Raw genomic sequence first — 14731 nt, forward strand, 5'->3', positions numbered from 1 at the left:
TTAGTTAAGTTTCTTCAGTACAAATCTTGGAACTCCACCTCTCTTGCGAGAGCCACCATAAGCGATTTTATTCATTCACTCTTGTGCTTCATGGAACAATCTTTGACATGTAATTAAACATGAAGTAGTTTCACTCGATTCTCACCTGCCATTTTTGTGGGAAGTGATGAGGTAATTTCCATAAGCACACTCATAAGATATAATGTTGTCTACGCTAATTGTTGAATTATTTTGCATTTTTTAGAACCCTATCTTAAATATAAGACACCTCTGAATACAGTAGTGTTTATTTATCTATGGGGCTGTATATATAGCATTTATTTGCAGCCAACACTGGTAAATCAGTGTGGTGAACTCGGTGAACTCGGTTAACTTGCTATCACGTGCTATTCTTGTGAGTGATTGTTGTTATTTAATAATGGGTCTGAAATAGCTAGCGCAGCCCACAATACGCTTACTTTGTTTGTGCATTTCAAGGGACAATCCAACATAATAAGAAGTTGGCTCACCTGCTGGGAAATGGTGATAATCTAAACCAGCCTTTACTCAATCTGTTCAGTGATGGTTTAGTGGCGCCCAGAAGCCATACCCTATTGAGGTTGCAACACTACATGTACTGCCTACTTGTAACAAACTACATTCTTTGGTTTTGGGGATGCATACCACTTCATGTCCCAAGTTAGATGCAACTGTGAAGCTGTTGTGATAACCAAAGGTGGCTTGTATAAACTATTAGATAGCTTTATGCATTAATTTTTAGTCTTGATTGATGTTACTTAATGACAAAAATGTGTGATATCCTAAAACAAAACAGCTTTGGGCTGTAAAAAATGGGCACTGCCAAGCAAAGTAGGATCAATCAAAAAAGCATATTCAACATGACTGTATGCATGGTAAGAAACAGGACTGATATCAAGTTGCAGCCAAGTGAATGCAGTATTACCCATTCTCTTTGTATCTAACTATAGCTATATGATAAACCTAGTGCAAATACACATGCAACTGTTATTAAGTTGTCATTTGGGAACTTTTTTGTAGCGTGTGATTTTAAAAAGTGGCCAAATGACAATTTAATAACAGTTGCATGTGTATTTACTCTAGTTTTATCATATAGCTATAGCTAGATACAAAGAGAATGAGTAATGCTACGTTCACTTGGCCCCAACTTGATATCAGTCCTTGTTCTTACCAGTCATGTTGAATAAGCTTGTTTGATTGATCCTACTTTGCTTGGCAGTGCCCTTTTTTTACAGACCCAAGGCTGTTTTGTTTTAGGATAGACAATACTGTCTTTGGTTCATAGTTGAGATGTGTTACAGTTATATAATAAGTCATCATTTACATGGCGCCATTGGTAAAATTAGCTGCTACATAATTATGTTGGAATTTAACATTGACTTGCATTATGGTGCATGCATAATAAACAATAGTTGAGGAACAGGCCATGCTTGATAGAGCTGGACTGCTGGAAAGCTGTCTATAGGGACCCGCCGATTATGCTGGCATAATAATGAGCATAATAGGTGCCTGAAAGCATTGAGCATAATGCTAGCATAATAGGCAGAGCACTTGTGCATTACCATAAATTCTTGTTTATCAAAATGCATATTACAGAAAAAGATCGATATACTCTAATAGAACAGTCAGATAACAATCAGACAGCTGACTGTTCTATTAGAGTATATCGATCTTTTCTGTGACATGCATTTTGACAAACAAGGATTTAGAGTCTGTGCTTCAACCACTTACTGTTTTCCCTTAAAGTGCAAATTTACTAGAAAAACATGGGAACTGAGTTATAAATATGCATAATTTGAGCATAATAGGTAAATATTGAGCATTAATTTGAGCACAATAGGCAAAATTTTGAGCAGTGCGGCATAGCATAATAGGTAAAATAATGAGCATAATAGGCGGGTCCCTAGCTGTCTAAGAATCAAGGAAGAAGCAATGTGACGTAGTCTCACATTACACATTTATACTGTTCTATAGTTGTGTTTTTGTAGGTACTACAACTAAATTACTTTCAGTACAGCAATTTAAGTTCTAGCATAATTGTTAGAACTAAAGTACAATTATAGTTCTAGAACTAAAACTGAACTAAATGCTTACAAATTTGGAAAACTTAACTAAGTTCAAGAAGTACATAGAACTAACTAAAAGGTTTCATGTGATCTATTCCTTTTACATGATGGAGATTGCTACTATTTAGCACCATTGGTGCCTGTATGTGATACAGTGCCTAACAGTGTGTAACATATTCTGCTAATTTAGCTTTTGTTCATATGCATAATGGAAGTGCTAAAACAAGCTGGTAAATATTTAATTGCACAAGAAGAATAGATAGGTTTGCAGAGCCATGGAAAGTTTGCAAAGAACCTTAGGCAATGACACCTGTTCTACCGTTAAACTAGGATATGGATATACGCACCTCCTACCTGCATGCAGCAACCAATGAACATGCATATACATGAGCATCACCATGGAGCAAGCCTGCATGCAAAAAACAACAGCCATTGAGCTATATAGGTATGCAACAGTTATACTGGAGGTATTACAAGTTACATGAGCAACCAAACAAAATATTTAATTGCTTAAGAATGCAGATATGTAGGTAGCAGAGGCATGGAAAGCTTGCAAAGAGCCCTAGACAATGACATCTATCTTACTGTACTGTTAAGCCAGGAAAACCACTGTAGTAAGGTATTATTGTTATGTACATGGTGAGGGAATCAATGTGCAACATTAGTAAGAATATACGCACCTCCTACCTGCATGTGGCAGCCAATGAACATGCATATATGTATGGAGCAAGCCTGCAGAGAGTAACAGCATTGGGCTATAGGTACATGCATATGCAATAGTTAGTGTATACTGGAGATATTACAAGTTACATGAGCAACCAAACGAAAGTAAGTTAATACCGAGCAGAAAAAAATTAACCATAACCAGTTAGTTCCAGGTATCAGTGGCGGATCCAGGATGGGGCATTTGGGGCAAATGCCCCCCCCCCCCCCCCCTTCAAGAAATTGCATACAAGATCGATATACTCTAATAGAGCAGTCAATTACTCTAATAAAGCAGTCACAATGTTCATGAGGCAGTGTAGCTTACCTATGAAGCTACAAATAGGATTTTATTTTACATAACAGACGTGATATAGTAGGTAAGGATAACTAGCTATTATTGTTGTGACCTTTTTTTTTTTTTTTTTTTTTTTGGTCTTCAACTGTTTTCAGAAAGGTGCCTCCCCTCTTTCGAAACTCTGGATCCGCCCCTGGGTATGTCTGGCTTGCTAAGAAGACAGGATATCAAAATATTGTAATAGAGTGGTCAGATAATCCAATACAGAAGTCACATTATTGTTGACTATAAAAGAACAGCAATGTATGACTCACCCTACTTATTGTGGCTCTGGTTTTTATGGCCTTATGAAACCTAAGACATTGGAAAAACTATGTAGTTCATATGCCATAATAAATCTAATCCAAAACAGCTAAGCTGTAAAAAAAGAGTGTGGCCCTCATAAAGGCTATGGTGAAAAAAGATGTGAAATCCAAGGTGGCGGCCAAGAAATGGCTGTGATGGTAGGTTAATAATTAATGACAATTCAGGTGAATTTTGGTGCTGCTTGGTCAATTGGCACAAAATTCACCTGAATTGTTGTTATTAAAAGTTTTACCATTAACCTACCATCACAGCCATTTTGGCCACAACCTTGGATTTCACATCTTTTTTTACCATACCCTTTTGATGGTCGCACTCTTTTTTTACAGCTTGGCTGTTTTGGATTAGATTTCACTTCTTTTTGTATTTGTATACCAAAAAGCCGGCCTATAGCCGGCTTTGGGACTTTTTAACATATGTTTTTTTCTGTACCACAGGAAGAAGAAAAGATGAAGCAGATGTACTTTAAATATTTCTGACTTTATCAGTAAATATACATATTATATATATAATACATACAGAACTCTCCTTGGTGGTTTCTTTGTAACTGAACACTCTACAAGGTGACTTCTTCTAGCTCCTCTCTCTACAGGGTGAATTGTTTGTAGCTGAACGATCTACAAGGTAACTTCTTCTAGCTGATCTCTCTACAGGGTGATTTGTTTGTAGCTGAACTATCTACAAGGTGACTTCTTCTAGCTGATCTCTCTACATGGTGGTTTGTTTGTAGCTGAACTCTCTACAAGGTGACTTCTTCTAGCTGATCTTTCTACAGGGTGATTTGTTTGTAGCTGAACTATCTGCAAGATAACGTCTTCTAGCTGATCTCTCTACAGGGTGATTTGTTTATAGCTGAATTCTGTACAGGTGCTTTGTTTGCAGCTGAACTCTTTATGGAATAGTTTCTTTGTAGCTGAACTCTCTACAAGGTAACTTCTTCTAACTGATCTTTCTACAGGGAAATTTGTTTGTGGCTGAATTTTCTACAGGGTGATTTCTTTGTAGCTGAACTCTCTACATGGTGGTTTCTTTGTAGCTGAACTCTCTATAAGATAATTTCTTCTAACTGATCTCTCTACAGGGTGATTTGTTTGTAGCTGAATTCTCTACATGGTGGTTTGTTTGCAGCTGAGTTCTTTACAGAATGGTTTCTTTGTAGCTGAACTCTCCACAAGGTAAATTCTTCTAGCTGATGTTGCTACAAGGTCACTAGTTTATAGCTGAACTCTCTACATGGTGGTTTCTTTGTAACTGAACTCTCTACAAGGTGATTTCTTCTAGCTGATCTTTCTACAGGGTGATTTGTTTGTAGCTGAACTCTCTACAAGGAAACTTCTTCTAGCTGATCTCTCTACAGGGAGATTTGTTTGCAGCTGAACTCTCTACAGAATGGTTTCTTTGTAGCTGAACTCTCTACAAGGTAACTTCTTCAAGCTGATGTCTCTACAGGGTCACTAGTTTGTAGCTGAATTCTATACTAGACATATTAAAAATTTAAAATAAGAAATAGGGATCGCTAAAAAGTCACGAAACAAGAAGGGATCGCTGAGGGTGGTAATGTAAACCACAAATCCCTATTTTGACTCTCTGTCATAAATTTTTAGTTACATGCTCTGTCAATTTGAAGTGAGTCAAAATAGGAGTTTGTGGTTTACATTACCACCGACAGAGTCAAAATAGGGATTTGTGGTTTACATTACTATTCCAGCGAAATTTTTAATATGTCTAGTTTGTGTACTTTATTCCAAATCCATTTACGGATTATAAGTTAATTGATACATTAGTGTAGTAAGCTAACAGAGATTCCTTAGTTTAAAAGGCTAACTCATTAGATATGTTAATGCAATATTAATTTTGTAATCTATGATAAAGACTGTATTTTCATCCTGATTTGTACACACACAAAATATAAAGCAGGATACATTAATTCCTAGTCTATACTCAGTGTTTGAACCATCATCGTCACACTTGGTGCCGTTGCTGAAAACACACTGCTATATGAGCTACCTATCTGTCAGAAGAATTACTGATTGTGCACCTATCATACAGGAGACAGTGTTGATGACAGCACAGGAGACTTGAAGAAGAACAAGATGTCTTAGGTGTTTAACAGAAGGACAAGAATGAAGCTCTATGATACAAGTTATAAGAATGGTAACTGTTAGTGTTATTATTCCTGTAGAGTCCAATTTTTTTTTTCAAAAGAGAAGATAAATTTTCACATGATATAATGATGCATACATCAAGCACATGCATTATAGGTGTAGAGTTGTCTAGCAGAATAGGTAGTGAAGAGATAGCTATATACATTGTAGCTGTAGTGCTACTAGTAGCGATGACGCTTTACAACACCTTTGTATAAATACACGTATGAACAGGGCTGAATAAAGCAGCAACACTGTGAGTTGGTATTAATCAAGCAAACAGGAGATGGCTAGGCTTGGCCGAAAAGTCTTCCTATGCCGGTGTCTGCATGTACAAATCACAATGTCACTACTAGTGGCCAGTGCATGGCGTAGCCAGTCTTACATGATTACCAGGGATTTGGCAGTCATTACCCATGTAGGAGTATTTTAAACTGGCTTATTGAGTTTTAATTGCCAGGACTTAGACTGGGCTCTAGCCCTGGAAAGCCTAGGCTAGCAGCAGTGTGTCATAAAGTGCGACACCATAGGTATAGTCAGCAAAGTATGGTTAGCATGTGGTCATAGCTAAATGTTTGCAACTGTCAATGTCACTAGCTGATCGAAGAATGTGCTAAAATAAGTACACAGTAGCTAGTTAGTGACATAAGCACAGTAGCACACAATCCTCCCATATAAGACTGTCAGGCTTCACATTCTGCAAGTTGTTTATGACATGGATACCATATGGGAGGGTTGTTGATGATATGTGGTTAGACCACAAAATATTTTAAATGGTAGGGTTGTAATGAATACCCCACCCAACTTTTTTTGCGTGTGAAAAGCAGCCATGATATCAGCGCTACCATTTATCTTCCACCTATATAATGGACAAACAAAGCACTCACTGTGATGGCTAGGAAGAAGAATAACGTGGATGCCTTGCATGCGCGCTTGAACGGCTTCTCGTAGCGAAGACGGGCAGCTCACTAGAGACCCTATTATGGCGATCTTGTAAGGTAAAAGAGTGCTGCACAACTTCAATCTGCCATCTATTAACGTTATAAATACCATAGTCGAATAACACGCATCCTGAGTACACAAGATCCCGTAATTTTGTTCTTCTACGGCTTCTTCCGTATACGGAACAGCAGGCGATGGCGAAGAAGAACTTAACCCGTACGAACAAGTCGCGTAAAATTCGCAATTTTTGAATGTTTCCAAATTTTGTCTAGATTTTACTGCTATATCACCATTTGTCTGAGTTCAGTGTTTGATAATAAGACTTCTGAGTGTTGTTTTATGCTCGAGACTGCTTTCTAAGGCTGGTTTTAGGTGACTGCTCTATTAGGATTTTCAAAAATTCCACTGCGATCCCTATTATGAACCCACTATCGTGGTTCATGATATGTTGGTTTCTTTGTAACTGAACTCTCTACAAGGTAACTCCTTCTAGCTGATCTTTCTACAGGGTGATTTGTTTGTAGCTGAATTCTGTACAGGTGATTCGATTGCAGCTGAGCTCTTTACAGAATAGTTTCTTTGTAGCTGAACTCTCTACAAGTTGACTTCTTCTAGCTGATCTTTCTACAGGGTGATTTGTTTGTAGCTGAATTCTGTACAGGTGATTCGATTGCAGCTGAGCTCTTTACAGAATGGTTTCTTTGTAGCTGAACTCTCTACAAGTTGACTTCTTCTAGCTAATCTTTCTACAGGGTGATTTGTTTGTAGCAGAAATATCTACAAGGTAACTCCTTCTAGCTGATCTCTCCACAGGGTGATTTGTTGTAGTCGAATTCTGTATAGGTGATTTGTTTGCAGCTGAGCTCTTTACAGAATAGTTTCTTTGTAGCTGAACTCTCTACAATGTAGCTTCTTCTAGCTGATGTCTCTACAAGGTCAGTAGTTTATAGCTGAACTCTATACATGGTGGTTTCTTTGTAACTGAACTCTCTACAAGGTGACTTCTTCTAGCTGATCTTTTTACAGGGTGATTTGTTTGTAGCTAAAATGTCTACAAGGAAACTTCTTCTACCTGATCTCTCTACTAGTCCAGCGCCTAAGCCAAATATTCGTTCACTTTTTGATAAAAGCACCAATTTTTTTACAGAGTATACGGAGCGTGCACTAAGTGTTTTAAGAAGGGGAGGCACGTAAAAAGTCCCCAGGAACACCCCTTTTTGCACCCTGACAAGAAAACTATTTGTTACTATTAAAAATCAATCATGTTTCTATCAAGTTAACTGCTGGGCCTAGTATCATAGTAGTACAAAGCATACAGCTGGAACATAATAGCCTATTAGTAATCTATAAAAAAACAAATAGTTTTCTCACCTAGGCAGTAAACAAAATCACTAAAATTTCCATTTGCAGGGATTCTATTAAAGTTTTAGACCTTCAATGCTAACGATTGTGCAGTACTATGTACAAGGATCATCCTGATGTGTATCGTTTCTTTATTAAAGGAGTATAACAAAAGTTATTTAATGCTAAAGTCACAGGTGGATATCTCAACAGAAAACCATGAACTACAGCAGTTCAATTATCAAGCACAGAGCTTGAACAAAAGGTCCCTTGTCCTTATACTGGGCACCATATGAAAGGTAATTAAATTTCTAGTTTAATGAAGGCAGTTGCAAGTTGTTTCAACATCTTGTTCTCAAGTTACAGCGCTTTCAATTCAGTGTAATATAGCATAAGCAAGAAAAGCACACAGATGAGTATTAAGGCATTTCTTAGTGCTGTGATAATGCTCAAAATAAGCATAAAGGAGCTGGGTTCCAATGAAGTGAGATTTTGAGCACTAAGAAGTGTAGTGGAGTAACAGAACGTGCACACACTGACAAACATAGCTAAGTAATTCTTTGTATAGGTATCAACACATATAGTGAAAACAGTGTACATGTATGTCTTCTTGACCTTTGAGTCAGTTGTGATATTGAGAAGTATTGTGCGTGCTCTTATATTGCTGTTATCATCCTATCCTGTGTAATCGCTGTAACGACCCATCCTCCGGGCCAGAGTTGCTGGCGGTCAACCTCACTACAACTGGCGTAGTCCTGGCAGTTTATAACTTGAACCAAAGGTGAAAACGCTGTTGTACCGTGGCATAGATTTGGATTAACGGTACCAGGAAAGGTTAGCCGACCAGAGTTGTGTTCTTTCGTTCTCCTGACATCGTCTAGACACACCGACACGTGCGACAATTAGAAGCGTGGTGATCACGTGGTCTACCGTTCGCAGCAGACATGTCACTACAGCCTCAGGGACCTGGAGACAGCCATGAAGGTACTCGTAGTGTTACAATTAATCGTCCTGTGATAACGCCAGAACCATATAACGGAGAGGCGAGTAGTAGGTGGGACCAGTGGATTGCTCACTTCGATAGTGTGGCTCAGATTAATGGATGGGATGAATCCGCTCGTCTTTTATGGCTCCAAGTAAGGCTGATAGGAAAGGCGCAGACAGCATGGGAACGCCTGAGTCAAGAGGCGAAATCAACATATGAGAAAGCCACATGCGCATTACGTCAACGTTTTGAGCCTAGTAGCAAGAGGGACTTATACGCAGCGGAATTTCAGGCTAGGAAACGACGGGAGAAGGAATCATGGGGAGACCTAGCCGATGATCTTCGAGCTATCTCAGACCGCGCGTTCCCTGATTTAGAAGATAAGGCCAGAGAGCAGTTATCTCTAGATCGTTTCCTGGGATTGATAGAGAAGCCCACGATTGCGTTAACCGTCCGTCAACGACATCCAAAGAATTTAGACGAAGCCGTGATGTATACACTGGAGGTAGAAACACACTTATCCCTGACGTCCGGACCTACTAACTCGGTAGCAGCTGCTATAACTACTACAAATGGCTGTCATGTCTCAGAAGAAAACCCCGCTACTATAGCAGCAATCCAGATGAGACAAGATAACATGGTGGAGATGTTAAAGTCCCTCACCATACGAATGGAGCAGATGGAGCACACCCTTTCTCAACTGATGGAACGTAGGCCAGTTCCACCCAAGCAGAATCAGACAGCTATGAACCGCCCCCAGGAGCCTATTATTTGCCGGAAGTGTGGCAAAGAGGGCCATTTTGCCAAGGGTTGCGCTGCCACCTATGGTCAACGTAAGCAGGGAAAATAGAAGCCCCCAGTGCCGAGGGTCAGGCACGTGGGGGCGATCACCACCAACAGACCCAATCATCAACAAGTGAACTTAATTCTAATGACTGTAACTCACATATGCAAGTTGTAAACAATGTGTCAAATAATTGTAAAATTAATGCTATTGATCTGTTGGCAGTAAATCCTGCCAAAGCATACCATGTGATTGGGGTAGTTTCAGGGGTAAGAGTGCAGTTTATGCTAGACACAGGGGCATCAGTAAGCCTGCTCAGCAGGGATGCATGGGAACAGGTATCTAAGGGTATAGACATAAATGCAAATACTCTAGAACCATGGACTGGTCCACAGTTGACAGGTGTTGAAGGTAGCCCTATCATAATCCATGGTGCTGCAGCAATAGACATCACACTAGCCGGTGAGGTGCTTAGGGCAGATATTTTAGTGGCCAGTGGATTAAGCACTCAAGCCATACTAGGGTTAGATTTTTTACAGAGTGTCAAGTGTGTAATTAACACTGAGCAAAAGGTGCTGCACATAGCAGGGAAAGCCATACCACTGTTACAGGGCACTGATCAACATGATGCACTTGTGTCTACTGTTAGAGTCCAAGAGACCATCAACATCCCACCGTTTAGCGAGCTACAATTGCAGGTAGCCACCACAGACATTATCAGTAGCTCTGCCGACTGGTTACTAGAAGCTTTGCCACTTAAGGATACTGTCATGGTTGCTACAGCCGTAGTAACACCCCATTATGATGGCCACAATACCACAGTCCCACTGCGATTAGCCAACTTATCAGGAGAAGTTGTCAACATCTACAAAGATTCTAGAATAGGCCAGATTACTCAATTAGATGACTCTATTAAGATTGCTAGTGTGTCACAGAACCTACATACCTCTAGCCTAACTCAAATACCTGAAGCCCCTCCCCACAAACAAGAGCTCTTGTGGAAGATGGTAACTGACAGTGGAGACACACTTACCAGTGCACAACAGACAACACTGTACAGTACCCTACTGGCATTTGCAGATGTGTTCACAGCAGGTGATGATGACCTGGGCCACAGTGATCTGCTTCCACACACAATCCCCACAGGGACAGCCCAACCAATTCGTCAGCCACCAAGAAGGGCGCCACTTTGCCATAGGGAGACTGTATGCAAATTGCTTAATGATATGCTATCCAAAGATGTAATTACACCATCCAAGAGCCCATGGGCTTCACCAGTGGTGTTAGTCCAAAAGAAAGATGGTTCTGTTAGGTTTTGCATAGACTACCGCAAATTGAATGCAGTAACACAGCGAGATGCCTACCCTTTACCTCGCATAGATGAAACACTGGATACTCTGAATGGCTCAAAGTGGTTCAGCACGTTAGACCTCTTAAGCGGATACTGGCAAGTTGAGATGGATCCAAGAGACAGAGAGAAGACGGCCTTTGCCACACATGAAGGACTATTTGAATTTAAAGTTATGCCCTTTGGCCTTTGCAACGCACCAGCAACATTCCAACGGTTGATGGATTTAGTCCTTGCAGGTATTCAGTGGTCAAAGTGCCTAGTGTATTTGGATGACATCATTGTGCTTGGAAAATCATTTGAGGAGCACCTTCAGCACCTGGTATTAGTCTTGCAGAGATTGCGAGAAGCTAATTTACACCTCAAGCCAGCAAAATGCGTACTTTTTCGAGAGGAGGTTTTGTATTTAGGGCATGTGGTGTCCAGACAAGGCATTGCCACAGATCCAGCTAAAACCAAGAAGGTCTCAGGATGGCCAACACCTACCACCATAAAGGAAGTGCAGCAGTTTTTAGGGCTGGCTTCTTATTACCGCCGTTTTGTCTGCAATTTTGCCTCACTAGCCAAACCACTATATAAGTTGACTGAACGAGGACGAACATTTAAGTGGACCAAAGAATGTGCAGAAGCTTTTGCAGCTTTGAAGAATCGCCTGACCACTGCTCCTATCCTTTCCTATCCTGACCACAAAAAGGAATTCATATTGGACACAGATGCCAGCCAAGAAGGCATTGGGGCTGTGCTATCACAGAGACAGGGAGACCAGGAAGTGGTTATTGCTTATGCCAGCCGCTCTCTATCAAAGAGTGAACGGAAGTACTGCGTGACGAGGAAGGAGCTACTCTCAGCTGTGACTTTCATTCACCACTTCCGACCCTATTTGCTAGGGCACCAGTTTATACTTCGTACTGATCATGGATCACTAATATGGTTGCAAAACTTTAAAGAGCCTGAAGGTCAGCTGGCTAGATGGGTGGAACAATTGCAAGAGTACAATTTTGAAATAGTACACCGCCCAGGCAGGAGACATACTAATGCAGACGCCATGTCACGCCATCCATGTAGTCAGTGCCAACGGCCAGAATCAGAGTGCACTACTAGTGAGCCTGAGATACAAGTTGCAACAACATTATTAACACCTGAGAGAGAACTGTCCACCACCGATCTTGAGTTAAGACATTTACAGATACAGGATGAAATCATTGGCCCTGTTTTAACAGCAAAAGAAAAAGGAGATAAATTGCTTCCTGATGAGTTGAAGCGCTTCCCCAGAGAAGTCACAACGCTCTCACAACAGTGGGAGCAGCTTACTATCCAGCATGGAGTGCTCTACAGGAAATATGAGAATACACAGGGCAGCCAGTTACACCTGCAATTGGTAGTTCCTACTGAGCAGCAGAGCTCAATACTGGATGAAATACATGGAGGAAGGATGGCAGGACACTTGGGTGAAGATAGAACTTTTAAGAAGCTTCAAGAGCGTTTCTACTGGCCAGGGTATTCTCAAAGTGTCAAAGAGTGGTGTCAAAATTGCCCTCACTGTGCAGCCAGGGAAAAGCCAAACCAGAAGCAAAGACCACCACTACAAAAGGAGGAGAGAGGATACCCACTCCAAATGCTTGCTGCAGACATTGTGGGCCCCCTACCTAAAAGTAGCACAGGTAATAAATATATCCTGGTAGTATCCGATTATTTTACTAAATGGGCAGAGGCTTATGGAATCCCAAATCAGGAGGCTAAAACCGTTGCAAATAAACTTATCGACAACATGTTCTGCCGCTTTGGAGTACCAGAACAATTTCACACTGATATGGGGGCACAATTTGAGTCCATTTTAGTAAAGGAAATCAGTAAACTACTAGACATCAAGAAAACCCATACGACAGCCTATCATCCACAAGGTGATGGCCAGGTGGAGAGACTTAACAGGACCATAATTGCGATGCTAGCCACAATGATTGATGAATATGGAGATGACTGGGAAACTCACCTAGCAAAAGTGTGTTTTGCATACAATACATCAGAACATGCCACCACTGGGTTTTCCCCATTCTATTTAATGTTTGGGCGAAAAGCAAAAATCCCACTAGACATCATCTATGGCGACCCTGCCTCAGCAACCACAACACCTCCAGAGTACATACAAAACCTTCGATCTTCACTAGAACACAGCTACAAAAATGCGCGAAAGCATTCACTGGGAGCTGCTTGCCGACAGAAAGAAAATTATGACAGCAGAGTTCATGGGAGAGCTTATGAAAAAGGAGATTTGGTATGGCTTTGTACACCGATGGTAGGCAAAAAGAAGTCAAAAAAGTTACATTGTCCGTGGACTGGTCCTTACAAAGTGGTTAAGAAACTTTCAGATCAGGTGTACAGGATACAACACACACAAAACAGGAAGCGACAAGTGGTACACTTTGAGCGGTTAAAACCCTGCTCACCAGACATGAGACCAAGGCCTCAAACCAGTACCAGCAACAATTCCCAAGACAATGCCCAAATGAATGAGGACACAGCATTGGAAAATTCTACTGTTGTACCACCGGGAACTGTACTGCAACTAGTTGACCAAGATGATGACGTGACAGAACAGAACAATGCTCCTATTGTTTTAAACAACCAGGCGGATAATTCAGTTCAGCAATCTAATAATATGAGACATCGGTATCCACAGAGAGAGAATCGTCAAAGACCACTTCGATACCGAGATGACTGACATGAGACATGTCCTTATAAAGAAGGGGCATGTGTAGTGGAGTAACAGAACGTGCACACACTGACAAACATAGCTAAGTAATTCTTTGTATAGGTATCAACACATATAGTGAAAACAGTGTACATGTATGTCTTCTTGACCTTTGAGTCAGTTGTGATATTGAGAAGTATTGTGCGTGCTCTTATATTGCTGTTATCATCCTATCCTGTGTAATCGCTGTAACGACCCATCCTCCGGGCCAGAGTTGCTGGCGGTCAACCTCACTACAGAAGTACCTTATGACACATCCTTGTGCTTTTCTTGCTTATGCTATATTACACTGAATTGAAAGCGCTGTAACTTGAGAACAAGATGTTGAAACAACTTGCAACTGCCTTCATTAAACTAGAAATTTAATTACCTTTCATATGGTGCCCAGTATAAGGACAAGGGACCTTTTGTTCAAGCTCTGTGCTTGATAATTGAACTGCTGTAGTTCATGGTTTTCTGTTGAGATATCCACCTGTGACTTTAGCATTAAATAACTTTTGTTATACTCCTTTAATAAAGAAACGATACACATCAGGATGATCCTTGTACATAGTACTACTAGTGTTGTTTTGGTTCTAAAGTACTAGAACTAAATACACTTTTAGTACAGCTATTTAATTTTAGTTTTGGTACACTAGAACTAAACTAAATTTATGAATAATTTTGGTTCAAAAACTATAACTAAACTAAAATTCTTTAAACTTCTGGTTCAAAAACTAAAACTAAACCAAAACCTTTTCAACTTTGAGTTCAAGAACTGGAACTAACTAAAAGGTTTCATGTAATCCTATGCCTAAAAGATTATTCCTATTAGCACTTTTCTTTGAAGATGTTGATGCTTGCAAATGATACACATACCACAAATGTGTTACCATTGATTCTGCTGATTAAGCATTTTTCTTTCTGCTATTTAAACTCAATTATTTAAAGCATTTGTTTATTTGTATAAAATGGCAAGTGGAGGTGGAAGACCAAAGTCAAGTGGAGTATG

Source organism: Dysidea avara, chromosome 8 (assembly GCF_963678975.1).
Source record: "Dysidea avara chromosome 8, odDysAvar1.4, whole genome shotgun sequence".
Taxonomy (NCBI): Eukaryota; Metazoa; Porifera; class Demospongiae; order Dictyoceratida; family Dysideidae; genus Dysidea; species Dysidea avara.